Genomic DNA, 13,433 nt, shown 5'->3' on the forward strand with positions numbered 1-13,433 from the left:
ATTATTATATATTAACTGCATTTTAAAAAAACTGGTATAAATTTTATCAAGTTATTCCTGTTTTCGACAATATAGCGATATCGTGCTGGTTTGGCAGCGATTGGCATTTATTGACAAATTTTCGCGAATTTTAAGCATTTCCAAATCTGGGGCCGGCTAAACCATGCCACATCGACCCGAAGAAGTTGCAGTTATATCTGGTGAATGATTTGGAGTGTACTATCCCATTCAATCTGCAACAGTGTATCCTTCATAAACTTTACAACGTGTAGCCCAGCGTTGTGATGCATGATGCGTAAAGAATATAGATATCAGTAAAATATTCATTCGGTTTTAGCAGTTCGTTATAGGCTACATCATACTGATTCTACTTATGGTAAGATTTCATAATCATAACATTTTGAAATTAGAATGGGCTAGATGACTGTAATAAAGAATCAGAAAAATATTAACTTATAATAATAATATACTATAGACAGATTATTAAAAATACATTTATTGTAAAACTAAAAGTGAGATTATTACGATTTTACCAGAAATAAAGACACAAAATTCGCCGTGTTAAGAAAAATACCAATCACAAGCACTACGAAACGCTCTCACAGACGCTCGATTTTATTTGCATTATTATGCTTATTATTATGCTTACATTTCACATCTCACAGTTAGAGAGAAAATACCTAATACCAACACACCAGTTTGGGTTTATTAACTAGCATTCAACAATTCACCAGGTCCATAGAATAATAGATGTTATTGAAAAAGCAGATGTAGCACAAGCCTTCGATAAGGTTTGACATGAAGGCCTTGTTCATAAAGTAAAGCAAATGTTACCAAAACAACACACCCAACTATTAAAATCGTACATTACGGCCAGAATGTTTAGAGTTAAACAAGAAGATGCTTACTCTACAATAAAAGAAGCTAAAGCAGGTGTACCACTAGGAAGTGTAATGAGGGCTATGCTTTATCTACTCTACACATGTGATATATTACAAATGGAGAATATTACGATGGCTACATTTGTTGATGATACTGCGATTATAGCTGTCAGAGATAATAGGGAAGAAGCCACAAGAAAATTACAGGCAACAGGCAAGTGACAATATAAATAATTGAACAATCTTGGAAAATCAAATTTAACGAAAGTAAAATAAAATGTGAAGTTCACTTACAATTAGGCCGTACAAGCACCAATAACATTAAATAATACTGTCATTCCACAAAGCAGCAACGCTAAATATCTCGAAATGGATGCACAACTTCACTGGAAAGAAAATATAATGAAAATAGAAAAATTACTGGAATTGAAATATAGGAAAATGTATTGGCTAATTGGAAGAAAATTACAATTATCAGTACATAATAAATTGCTATTATATAAGCAAACTGAAACCTATATGGTCATAGGAGTTCAATTATAGGGGTTTCCTGCAAAGAGTAACATAAACAAAATACAATTTTTTCAGAACAAAGTCCTGAGAAGTATTGTGGGTGTACCCAAATACTAATACAGGACTGACTACCTACATCAAGACATGCAGATACCCAGAGTCAATCAAGAAATCAAGAGAATTGCGAGGGAGCGTAAGGAAATACTCTCTTCTCATGTTAGTATTGAGATATTGCAACCTTCGGATATCACCAGAGCTGGACACAGACACAAAATTATTGAGTGAGGTACAGTCAGTAAAACATACAATAGTGACATGTATCAACATTATTTTAACGGATCCTAGTTATATACCTAGATTTTGTAGGTTAGTCGGAAACGACTAGTTACAAAGTAATAATTAAATAATAAAAAAATTTCACAGTATATAATGGTTTTGCGGACCCAACCGAAAGAAAAGATAAATGAAAAAATTTTGCTGGGATTTATCAAAACAAATAACCTAAATTTGCTAATTAAAGTAAAGAAACAATCAGTATAACAGTTGGCAAGAAAACGAATAATTGTAGGTTATATCTCTAAAGAGTATCCAATAATAGCACAATAATAACCAGGTTGGCACTGTGAGAATAGTATTATTCAAATCAAGTGTCCTATATTTAATATTTTATATCCATGGCAGATTTACTGAAAAAGTTTATTATGATAATTTGAAGATACTGATGCAAATATACAACTTGACACATCTACCAAAATGTTAGTTGATAGTAACCACCAGACAAAAAATGTGTAAGTTATGTACATTTAACATATATAACTTTTAAGAGCTCTGTAGAACAAAACGTTGTTTCCGGTATTTTATAAACATGGTAAAATATATAACATTTGGGTAAATAAAATTCGCAAATTGTAATTTTGAATTTTATTTTATTAATAAAATTACAATTTTTGTTGTACAACTACAATACTTCATGAAGTAGTTTGGAAATGTTTTGTTTACACATGCTTTAACATATTAAATTCTGCTATAAATTCTTAGACTAAATATATGCTGAGTTTCTTTTACTTTACTTCACTCATTGAGTATTGCCATAACGCATACCAAGCTATAAAAACTTAATAAAATCACATTGTTCAATTCAATATATGACCAAAAATATCAAATATATGAATAATATATAACCTTAACCTGGTGAAGTATAGCCCATTGAACTATTTGGTGTACAAGAAATTATTCCTTATTATATTTTCGTAATCGAACTATGATGAGATTTGATTGATATTTGTTGCAGACTTGGATTTCATTAATATTTTTCTTTGTATTTTGGAAATATATAGTCCATTTAGTGAACAGCAGTGAATGTTCACTGAGTTCAGTTAGAAGCCCATTTTCTAGAAACATATACTGACTTTATGCACACTTGTACGACTATTCCCACTATATTACATATAATTCTGTATATTATTAAACTAAAAAAACATTATTGGGGAATCAAATACACAATAAATAAAACAAATGAGGCGTAAACTCAAATGTTATCAACGGTGTTATTTACCTCAATATTACGTTAATTACATTTTAGACATAATTAAACTTACTTAAAATAGCGAATACATATATTAGAGTCATGTTACTAATGGGAGTAAATTAACTATGTTCAAACTATACTGGCTGTTTCTCGCCTTGTAAGATATAATTATATATTTCTCACTTGGAGCGAAAATACTCAACTTGTTTGGAGTTGTTACCGATGTATAATTAGATTAGGGACCGTCATAATATCGATACATATTAGAATATCTAATTATAGCATAATATTATTAAAATAACGTATAAATAAAACCTGTACCAATGCAAACCATCCAGTGCGATCAAAACAACTACGCCACGCGCAGATTTAAAAAGTTTTAGGGCGCATTTAAAATTTCACTTTTTCAAACTTTTTTTGAAATAACCTTTATTCCGGGTAAAGTATATACATTACCCGCAAGAATTGTTAAAGAATTGTTATAAATTAGTTTTTGAAAAATAGTTAACTAGCCTATCGTCATAGAACTTTTATTGACCTTAATAATTCGTCACAGCAAACTATTTTTTGTCTGGTACGCAATAAAACCGCCAGAGATATTGATATATTTGAGATTGAAAATAATCGAATTTAATAGTTAGGTTAAGTTCTTTAATATTGATACTTATACTGTATTTTTTCACCAATATATATCGCTGATCAAGATACATGCAATCGCCTACGAAAATAAGAATATATTCCCGTTCTTTTATAATTTTAAAATAGTCAAACACTAAATTCAAAGTGGAAAAATTAATTTCCATTATTTTAATTGTCAAGTTACATCTCATGATCAAGCAGGCATAAACAAGCATTATTGCTACCAAAATAACTTGACCAAAAAGTAGTTTTTTCTAAATGGGAAACTCTTAATTACTGTAGTCACACTAACAGGTCAATTGAAAAGTCCCTGGTCTGACAGATGGCGCTACTAAAATTAAATGCATATGTTTTTTAGTTAACTCTAACCCTCAAAAGATGCGCGTTATACATTTGACAGCTGTCGGATCATTAGTTTGTGAATTATAGCATTTTGAGTGAAGCAACTTGCAGTTATTGGGAAAAAAATTTATAAAGAGGAATTTCGCGTGTTGATAAAACATTGCATTTTAAAGGGAAAAATACAGTTGAAGCAAAAACTTGAAATTAGCACCGAATACGGTGAACGCAGTGGACGCCGAAAAGAGGTTGTTACCGACGAAATCATTAAAAAAATCCACAAAATGATTTTGAATGACCGTAAATTGAAATTAAATGAAATATCAGGCACTCTAAAGATATCAATTAACGTTTACATCATATCATTCACGAATATTTGCGTATGAGAAAGCTCTGTGTAAAGTGGGTGCCACGCGAGCTCACTTTTAACAAAAACCAACGACGAGTTGATGATTCGGAGCAGTGTTTGAAGATGATCAAGCGTAATAAATCCGAGTTTTTGCGCCAATATGTGACAACGCATGAAACATAGCTTCGTCATTTCACTCCGAAGTCCAATCAATAGTTATCCGAGTAGACTGCATACGATGAGCCCGCTCCAAAGCGTGGGAAAACGCAACAGTCGGCTGGCAAGGTTATAGCGTCTGCATTTTTGGGATGCACCTGGAATAATTTTAATTAACTACCTTGAAAAAGGAAGAACCATCAACAGCGACTATTACCTAACGTTATTGGACCGTTTGAAGAACCAAATCGCCGAAAAACGATCGCATTTGAAGAAAAAGAAAGTGCTGCTTCACCAAGACCATGCATCGTGTCACAAGTCAGTGAAAATGGCAAAAATGCATGAATTGGTCTCCGAATTGCTTCCTCATCCACCCTATTCTGCAGATCTGGCCCCCAGCGACTATTTCCTGTTCCCAAATCTCATAGGAATGCTCGCCGGGAAGAAATTTTCGTCCAATGAAGAGGTGCTCGCCGAAACTGAGGCCTATTTTGAAGCAAAGGACAAATCGTACTACAAAAATAGTATCGAAACGCTGGAGGATCGCTATAATCAGTGTATTACCCTTGAAGGGAATTATGTTGAATAAAAAAGCTAATTTTGTCAAAAAAATATGTTTAACTATTGTAGGCCGGGGAATTGACCTGTTACTCTTGATTCCGCTTATTAATATTCATTAGATTTCGTCTAACCTGATTATCATTTGTCCCAATCAATATTGGATAATATGCGAGAAATCCCAGAAAACAATTTATAATATTCCGTAGATTCATTTTCTTGTCCTTGTTGTCTAGTTTTTATTTATATAAAACGAGATTATTTAACAAATTCGCTTTATATAAACCTGTAGAAAGTCAGTAATACATCTAATATTTTGCCACATATTATTTAATTTCTGACGACTTTTCAAAAATTTATCAATGAAGGTTTTAACTTAGATATTAGTACATAGATATTTCTATATATAACTCTAAATATTTCCTGAGTCATATTCAGGATACATGAAACAATAAACGTCTTCATTTAATTTTTTTTTTGTTTATATTGTTTCAAATTATTGTCTTAAGTTTTAATTATTTCTAACAAGCTACAACGTAGTCTCTAATATATTTCCTAAAATATTATATTAAAACATATGAATATACAACAAGGCAAACTACTGCCTGACTGAAAGGATATTTGGTTCTTGTAGTCATATATACAATCTACATTAAAGTCTACTTTATATTAACTTTTGAATATGTAACAGATCATCATGCATATTCATTTGATCTCAAGCTGAATTAATTTGTGATTGTAACACGGTGTAATATGTACTAGGTCGTTCAATAGTAGAAGTCAATATCAGATATAGTTCATTAAAAAATTATGTGATACATAAATGTTAGACACGCCAAACTTTATGCACAATGGATATCGTATTCAATAACAATCTTTCAGGATACATTCAAATGCAACATCGTTGGCAATAGTTGAAGTAATTTAGAAACTATAAAAAAAGATCTACCACCATAATACTGAATCAAAACAAAACGACTAAGGAATGGTGAGAACCTGAGCACTTTTACCATGAAGTGTATTATTATTGTTGTCTAAAATATAACAAGATTTGTAATGGTTAACATTTTAAATAATTCTCAATAATCAAAATAAAAGTCGATGACGATAGTACAACTTTTTTTTATGATATAGATTTGAAACTTTGTATCAAGATCCAAGTCTATATGAGATTTTTTTGTTAGTAAAAAAAACTACCTTGAATAACATCTTTATTGTCTATCGTGTGCAGTGACTAATCGATATATTTATCACTATTTCTTCTTAAGAAGTTTGAAACACATTAACATATAATCTATTACGCTTTGGTTATTTTTTTACTTGCAACGCTACAAATAAATAAAACGATCCAATCTAAATAATATTTACATTCAAATATATTATATTGACACAATATATCCTGAATGTCACCAATTGAAATGTTGTTTCTAATTTGAATTTAAATTATTGAACATGAATAATTTAATTTTGTTATAAAATATCATTCAAGTATTCGTAATAAAATACTAAAATAATTATCTTAATGGGAATAAGTAAAATGTTAAATAAAATGAAAATTGATACAGATTTTAAATATTATGGTTTATATATATAATGGAAGAAATTAGTATATCAGCTAAGGAAACCCATAAAGACGGTACCAATTCAAAGAAAAACTAATGTTAGAATCCAAAAAGGAAAAACGAAAAAAATTACAAAGAATGGATTAAACCTGAAGCTTTGGTAGCTGTACATTTTAACAAATGCATATACGTAATAAAAGTAATAATATAATACATAATAAAACAAAGAGAAAAAACAGTTACCATGAAATAATCACATATCAAATTTTTGTGAAACACGTTTAATGTTTGAGAAAATAAGAAAAATAGTATGGAGAGTGTATCATTAAATAGTAAAAAATCGGCTGAAGATGAGCTACTCCAAGGATCTTCAGAAGCAAAATTATTCCATTGCTTAACACATTAGTAACGTAGTATGTTCTTATTATGTAATATGTTTTAATTTAAAGGTATAAAACTTATTAGAAAAGGGAGATTAATATTTATTAATATCAAAAAAATCAATATGTTTGCTAAAGAATCAATTAAACGGTCATGTGTATTTTGAATCTATTCAAGAGTCCACCTATTTTTTGGTATCTTTATAACAAGTGAACAAGTAGTAATCAGAAGGAGCAAGGTCTAGAGAATACGGCGGGTGGGGTAGCACTTCCCATTTTAATGTTTTCAGGTATGTTTTCACTAGTTTTGCAACATGTGGTCCAGTGTCGTCATGCTAAAGTATAATATTGCTGTATCTTTGTTCATATTCTGGCCGTTTTTTTGTACAGTGCTCGGTTCAAACTCATCAATGGTAGTCGATAGCGTTCCTCTTTGATGATCTTATTAGATTTTATCAGGTCATAGTATATCACACTAAGCTGATCCCTCAAAATCCAGAACGTTAGCTTGGATCCATGGATATTCGGCTTTGCCGTTGATGTTGTTACATGACCAAGTGGTGCCCATGATTTTTTTCGCTTTCATATAACAGTAAAATGCAAAATACATTTTTGTATTTGGCCTTTGAAGCAAAATTTCATACATAACCAAACACCTTACAATTTATATTGGCTTCAATTGATATGGCATAAAATATCCAAGCTCTTGGATCATTCCCATTTTGTTGAAAATATTAGATATGGTTCCTTGTATTACTCCCAACAATTCTGTATATTTTCCTTATGTTTTATACGGATCATCTTCGAGTAGTACCTTCAAATCATTGTTATTGATTTTTTTTGGCTGTCCTTAGCTAGAGATAGCTCTTTATCTTCGTTGTCAAAATCACTACTTTAACATCTAAACCAGTATTCACAATTTGAAATCGACGGAAAATGTTTGTCATAAACTTGACACAGAATTCGATTCCTTCAGACCCTCAGCGGCCTCTTTCATCAAATTGAAGTAAAACCTATTTGTTAAGAAAATATTTTGTTCACACTTTGATGAAATGGCCCATACTGAAAATCGGAGCCTCTAAGTGATGCTTCAATATAAAGTTGTTTACAAGTGTACCCGATGCGATTTAATAAACAATAATACCACGTGTTTTAAATAATTTAAAGTTAGTTTATATGCCTATAGATTTAAATCAACAACACATAATTTTCAAACCATCCGTATTCCTTATTATTCCTAGGCCCTTTCACATTTTATAACTGGCGCAGTTGGTAGGATTCCAGGGAAATCATAAGGCTGTACTCTTTTGAATTCATTCAATTAACCGCAATCAAATTTATTATCAAAAAAACGAATATGTGGACAGGATTGGCAATCGTTCCGTAGTTACTCGAAGCATTCCTTGGCGTAGTTAAATGGAATTCGGGAAAAAATATCGCAGCTGAAGCTGTAAGCTCACACAATGTGGATAGGAGATGTTCAAATACCTTTAGCCATAAGTTATTCCAAGTAAGAAACATTCAAGTTTTGAAAAACACCTCCAGGCCGTGAATTCCCTAAGGTCACCAAATGCACACTGAAGTGGCTGTGAATTAACCCAGTCTGCTGGAATTTGGACATAATATTTTTTCTGTTTTATAAACCCTTTCACTTATTATATCTTACAAGTTATTTATTCAAAAATATATAAATATGTTGTATCCCAAAAAGCAGAGAACTTACGTCATCGTGGAGTATAATATATTGCCTATTGCAGTTTATAAATTTGTATGATTATCAGACAATAATTCTTCGTATCATTTTATTATAGTTAAAAAAGACATAATGCTATCTGATTTACCGGTTTATAATCTCTTATTGTCATTAATGTTTCCAAAAACGTTGTGGACATTTGATAATCAGACGATAAGCAGCTCTTGAGGAATATTAGTCATCACTTCAAAGACTATTAGGAAACATAGGATTTAAATAGTGTACAAATAATCCACGAAGAGGTCTAATCCAACCTTAGATTAGGCCAGGATATATCAAAGGTGGTGTGGAAAATAATTTAATGAAATATAATAAAATAACTCAACTTATAAACTATTGTGGCTATTATATTCTAATGTTAAAATAAAAACTATTTTATAAATTTTTTAATTAACATTAAAATGTTGTTTTATATATATATATATATATATATATATATATATATATATATATATGTATATATATATATATATATATATATATATATATATATATATATATATGAATTCTCCAGCCTCCTGCTCAATTGCAAACAATAAAAACGTATAGTTTGAGTATTGTGTTCTCTGTTTAAATTTATTTATCAAAAATAATCAGAATGATCAATCATCTCATTATTGTTCTCTTTTATTACGACAATATATCACAGCATTGATCTTTTGATATACTGTTCTTAGATGTTTTCATAAAATATTCAACCCATATAATTTCGGACTTATCTTCTTCGCCTGATTTTTATTTATTGGACTTCTAGCTATTTCCTAAATTAAAAGAAATACTTAGAAAGTATTATGTATATATGGGCCTTGTTTTTAAATCCAACGACATCGTCGTTTTTCAACTGAACCAACCGTCTCCACCTCAACTCACGACAAGATCAAAAAACAACAAGTTAAAATAAAAGAAGAGCAACATGAAGAACAGGAAAAAAAGCGACGAACAAGAACGAAGAGCAACAAGGGGATCGAGCTGAGCCAAAAGGTCCGAAACCCACCACGCAACCATCTTCATACGGTGGACGTAGCACCGCGGCCTCATCTTCGGCTCTGCGACGAAACGTACGCGCGGCCAAGCCGACAGCAGAAACAACGGCAGCATCCAGCACCAGATTTACCTGAAGCGAATCGTTTGGGTTTGTTGTTTGGTTTAAAAAGATCGGAATTGGTCGAGCGGGAGACAGTCCATTTTGCGAACGATATGACGCGGACCGAATGTGAAAAACGATTTTCAGTGACCGTATGTGTGATAGTGTTGTAATTTCACCTTTTACGTGAATACAGGGCGAGAACTTTACGTGTTTATTTCATTGATTGTTTGGCTCGGTGTACGTATCGTTCGTTTACGTGCTAGGTAGTTTTTTTAAACGGTTCCAAACGTTTAAGGATTTTAAAAATGTAAGTAAAGTATTCATATGAATTAAACTCGATTACTTTGTGATGTAATTAAAGGTTAGTGAACTTAGAATTTAAAGAATCCTCTCGAAAACCATTAAAATAATAGTAGTAAACATAAAGTATAAACAAATCTTTCGCACTTAACTCAAAAAAAAATACATACGGAACTATAAAATATAAACAATAACCATTTATATTGATGGATTTTTTATCAAGAAATAAAATATATAAATACATTTTCATTTACGAATTCACATAAATCGTAAAACGCTAATAAAATCAATTCACTTATTAAATTTTCGTAGTCCACTGCAAGGTTTACCTGCAACGTTATCATTCAAACATATTATTGCAATATTGCATGTTTAAAATGTAGAGAAAAACAATATTTACCGAATATTTGTTTCGCTTATTAATCCGATTTATAGAATTTGTTTTATATTAAACTATTGAACGTATTCAACGCAATACAAATAATATTTTTTAATATAATTTATATTAATTCTTCAATAAAAAGACAATTAAACGAATAGGCAAATATGGAGCAACGTTAAACATCTGAAACCATATATTTCCTAATTAATTACTTCATTGTTAACTCGTTTTTTTATTCCCTATTGTTTTAATTCATAAAAATTTTAAAAGAAAGAAGCAGGCATTAAAAATTTAATATCACTAAAACTAAAGGTGATTGTATTATGGAGAAATCAATAATATTACATTTAACAATATTAGGATTCATTGATCCTAACACTTTTAATTTTAGTATCATATGTTAATCAAATATACAAAGTTTGAAATTATTGAAAATAAATTCAAGATAAAAATCAAACATATCCTAAAATACAGTACTTTCAATACTTTTTGAAATTGTTTAAAAGATTTAAATATTTCGATAATGTTATTTAAAATAATATAAAGGCTTGGTGGCGCAGTGGTAAAGGCGATGGGACCGTCCTCCTATTGTTGCGATAGTCGCGGGTTCGAATCCTGCGGGAGCATGGTCGTAAATTTGTGTTTGTTATTGTTTAAAATTTGTGAATGTTCAAGGCAAGAGTGTAAAATCAGACAAGGAAAATGATCCCAGTCACTGGCGTGAACCAGGCTGGATAAGACCGGATGTCTTCTGGGATGATTTCTAAAATTGGTCACTCGCCAGTACGTAGGCATAATGCTGAGGATCGTGGTTCGGAGCCCACGTTAAACTTTAGGACCAGTCCAGATAAACTCACAGTTGGTAAAACGAGACTTTAAAATGTATATAAAAAAGTTTTATTTTACTTTGAAAGTTTTATTTTGCGGAAATCATTATTTTAGTATTACACCATTTAGTATAGCATAAACATAGAGTCTTCCTAACGCTAAAGAAAGGACCAAAGGGATGTACGTGGTCGTTATTCCGTTTGGAAGGCTTATATTTTTAGTAAATTTATTTATGAGTAAGGCCTGTACCTTCGTCCGCCAGTTAGCATTATATAATCCGAATAGTACTGTTGTTACCAAAAGTTCCACACCGTATAGAATGGTGTCCCAATTTTGGTGACTCCAAATTCCATTAGTCTGCGGCTGAAAACTGAGCTACTGCTATTCGCGTTTGGCAGTCGAATACTTTGAAGCCTCTCTCCAAGTTACACCAAAATATGTTAACTCACAGCAACCACAATCTGTTTTTCATGGGCATAGAACCGAATAGACCGAATGTAATGAAATGCTTGGACCAAGAACTCACGGACTGCATTGTTTTAAAAACATGCATGTTTCCTAACTGTAGTAGTTCATGACTAAGGGTCTTGAAGACCTTCAATCAACCTTTTATGAACATACTGCCTCAACTGCAATATTTTTGCCTGAAATCCACCAAACTACAGAAAGGAATGCTTCGAGTAATTGCAGAACAATTGTCAATCCAACGTCAGCATATCATATTTGCTTAACGAGGAATTTGATTCCGGTTAATTAAAAGAATTCAAAGGAGAACAGAGTTATGCTCTTCCTGGAATCTTACTGACTGATTCAAACCTATATTGTACTTTCATATTTTATTTTACGGAAAGTATTCACCATTCAGCCTAACATAATTCAGTGTAATCTGTGCGGTATCAGTCGCACTATATAACATATATAGTGCATCTAATCAACAAACTACTTAATTTATCTACTTATTGTGCTTATTATACCCCAACGAAATAATTTGCGTCACTATTTTACTTTAGTATACGTTAAACGTTTCAAGAATTAGATATTTACAAAATTCAGTTTATTAGAAAGTGTTACTGTAGGTAACAACGTAAAATGTTACGAAAAATAGTGAAGGCACTGGTTTTAAGGATTCATTCACTTTGCAAAATCAACCAGAATTATTTCAAACAACTGTATGATAATTTAACGGTTCCTTTTATTTTACAACTTTTATTGCGATTATTTAACGATAATCATTTTTTTTTAAATATCATTAATATTTTATGTTAAAAATTGGTTTTACCAAAGAAAAATTAAATATGCCTTTGGCAGTTTTTTAAAAGAAAATTTTAAGCAACAGTTTTTTATTTTTAAAGGAAATCTTGGCATTATTTCAAAAATGTATATTGAGTCAAGTGTTCTCGGATGATTATTCATAATTTATGATGGTTATTTTATATTTAAACCGACACCTTATAAATAAACCCTTTTAGAAACAAATTTTACACTTGGTCATTTGATTGATTTTTGGACGTTTACCATAAGATACGAAAATAGAAGTTCCTTAACGAAAACAGTTTATCGGTTATGTTGCTTTTGGGCTTCAAAAACAATTATTAAAATATCAGGTTTGGCATATGGTTTTTGATAAACAAAAGTATTAAGATGATTGATGTTTTATTTGAGCCATAATTGCAATGATTAACTCATCTAATTTTCATTTTAATCTTATATATAATATATATATATATATATATATATATATATATATAATATTATTTACTTTGTTATTATTTTTATTTATTTTTAAAATATACTAGAATAACTAATCTATATTTCTTAATGAGTCTTTGTATAATATAAACATAAAAACATTGTAATTGTTTATGGAAAATAATCTCTTTTTTCTTATTGGTTCTCGGGATATCAATGGTTTGTTTATATACCCCCAAAGATACATCACCAAAAAAAATTCACAAGTGCTAACCACATATAGTCTATTTAAAGTTTTTTTAGAAATGCATCATGGATATTTGTGACGTCGAAATATTGCAATGTTGCCGAATGAACTCTGAGTTTTTGTTCTGTTTGGCTTTGACACAAGAAAATTTTAATGTAAATTAAATAATTGAATAAAAATGTCATCAAATATGATTCATTTTAACATTAATGTACACCTAATACATATAATATTACGAAGGA

At 30.6% G+C, this 13,433-nt stretch overlaps 1 protein-coding gene across 2 annotated transcripts in view; it reads left to right on the top strand.

The window, feature by feature from the left end:
- LOC143199667 (sodium-coupled monocarboxylate transporter 1) overlaps window positions 1–13,433 on the top strand; it is a 156,932-nt gene that overhangs the window by 64,114 nt on the left and 79,385 nt on the right. Inside the window, exon 1 of one of the 2 annotated variants that reach the window (XM_076409634.1) lies at window positions 9,654–10,052. The exons of the other annotated variant lie outside the window; for it this stretch is intronic. The gene's annotated coding sequence lies outside the window, so the exon portion shown is untranslated. Of the gene's footprint in view, window positions 1–9,653; window positions 10,053–13,433 lie in introns of those variants that run through there. 2 annotated transcript variants of the gene reach the window in all.

Source organism: Rhynchophorus ferrugineus, unplaced genomic scaffold (genome assembly GCF_030347505.1).
Source record: "Rhynchophorus ferrugineus isolate W39M unplaced genomic scaffold, kcgeb_rfMv2 rfM7, whole genome shotgun sequence".
NCBI lineage: Eukaryota > Metazoa > Arthropoda > Insecta > Coleoptera > Curculionidae > Rhynchophorus > Rhynchophorus ferrugineus.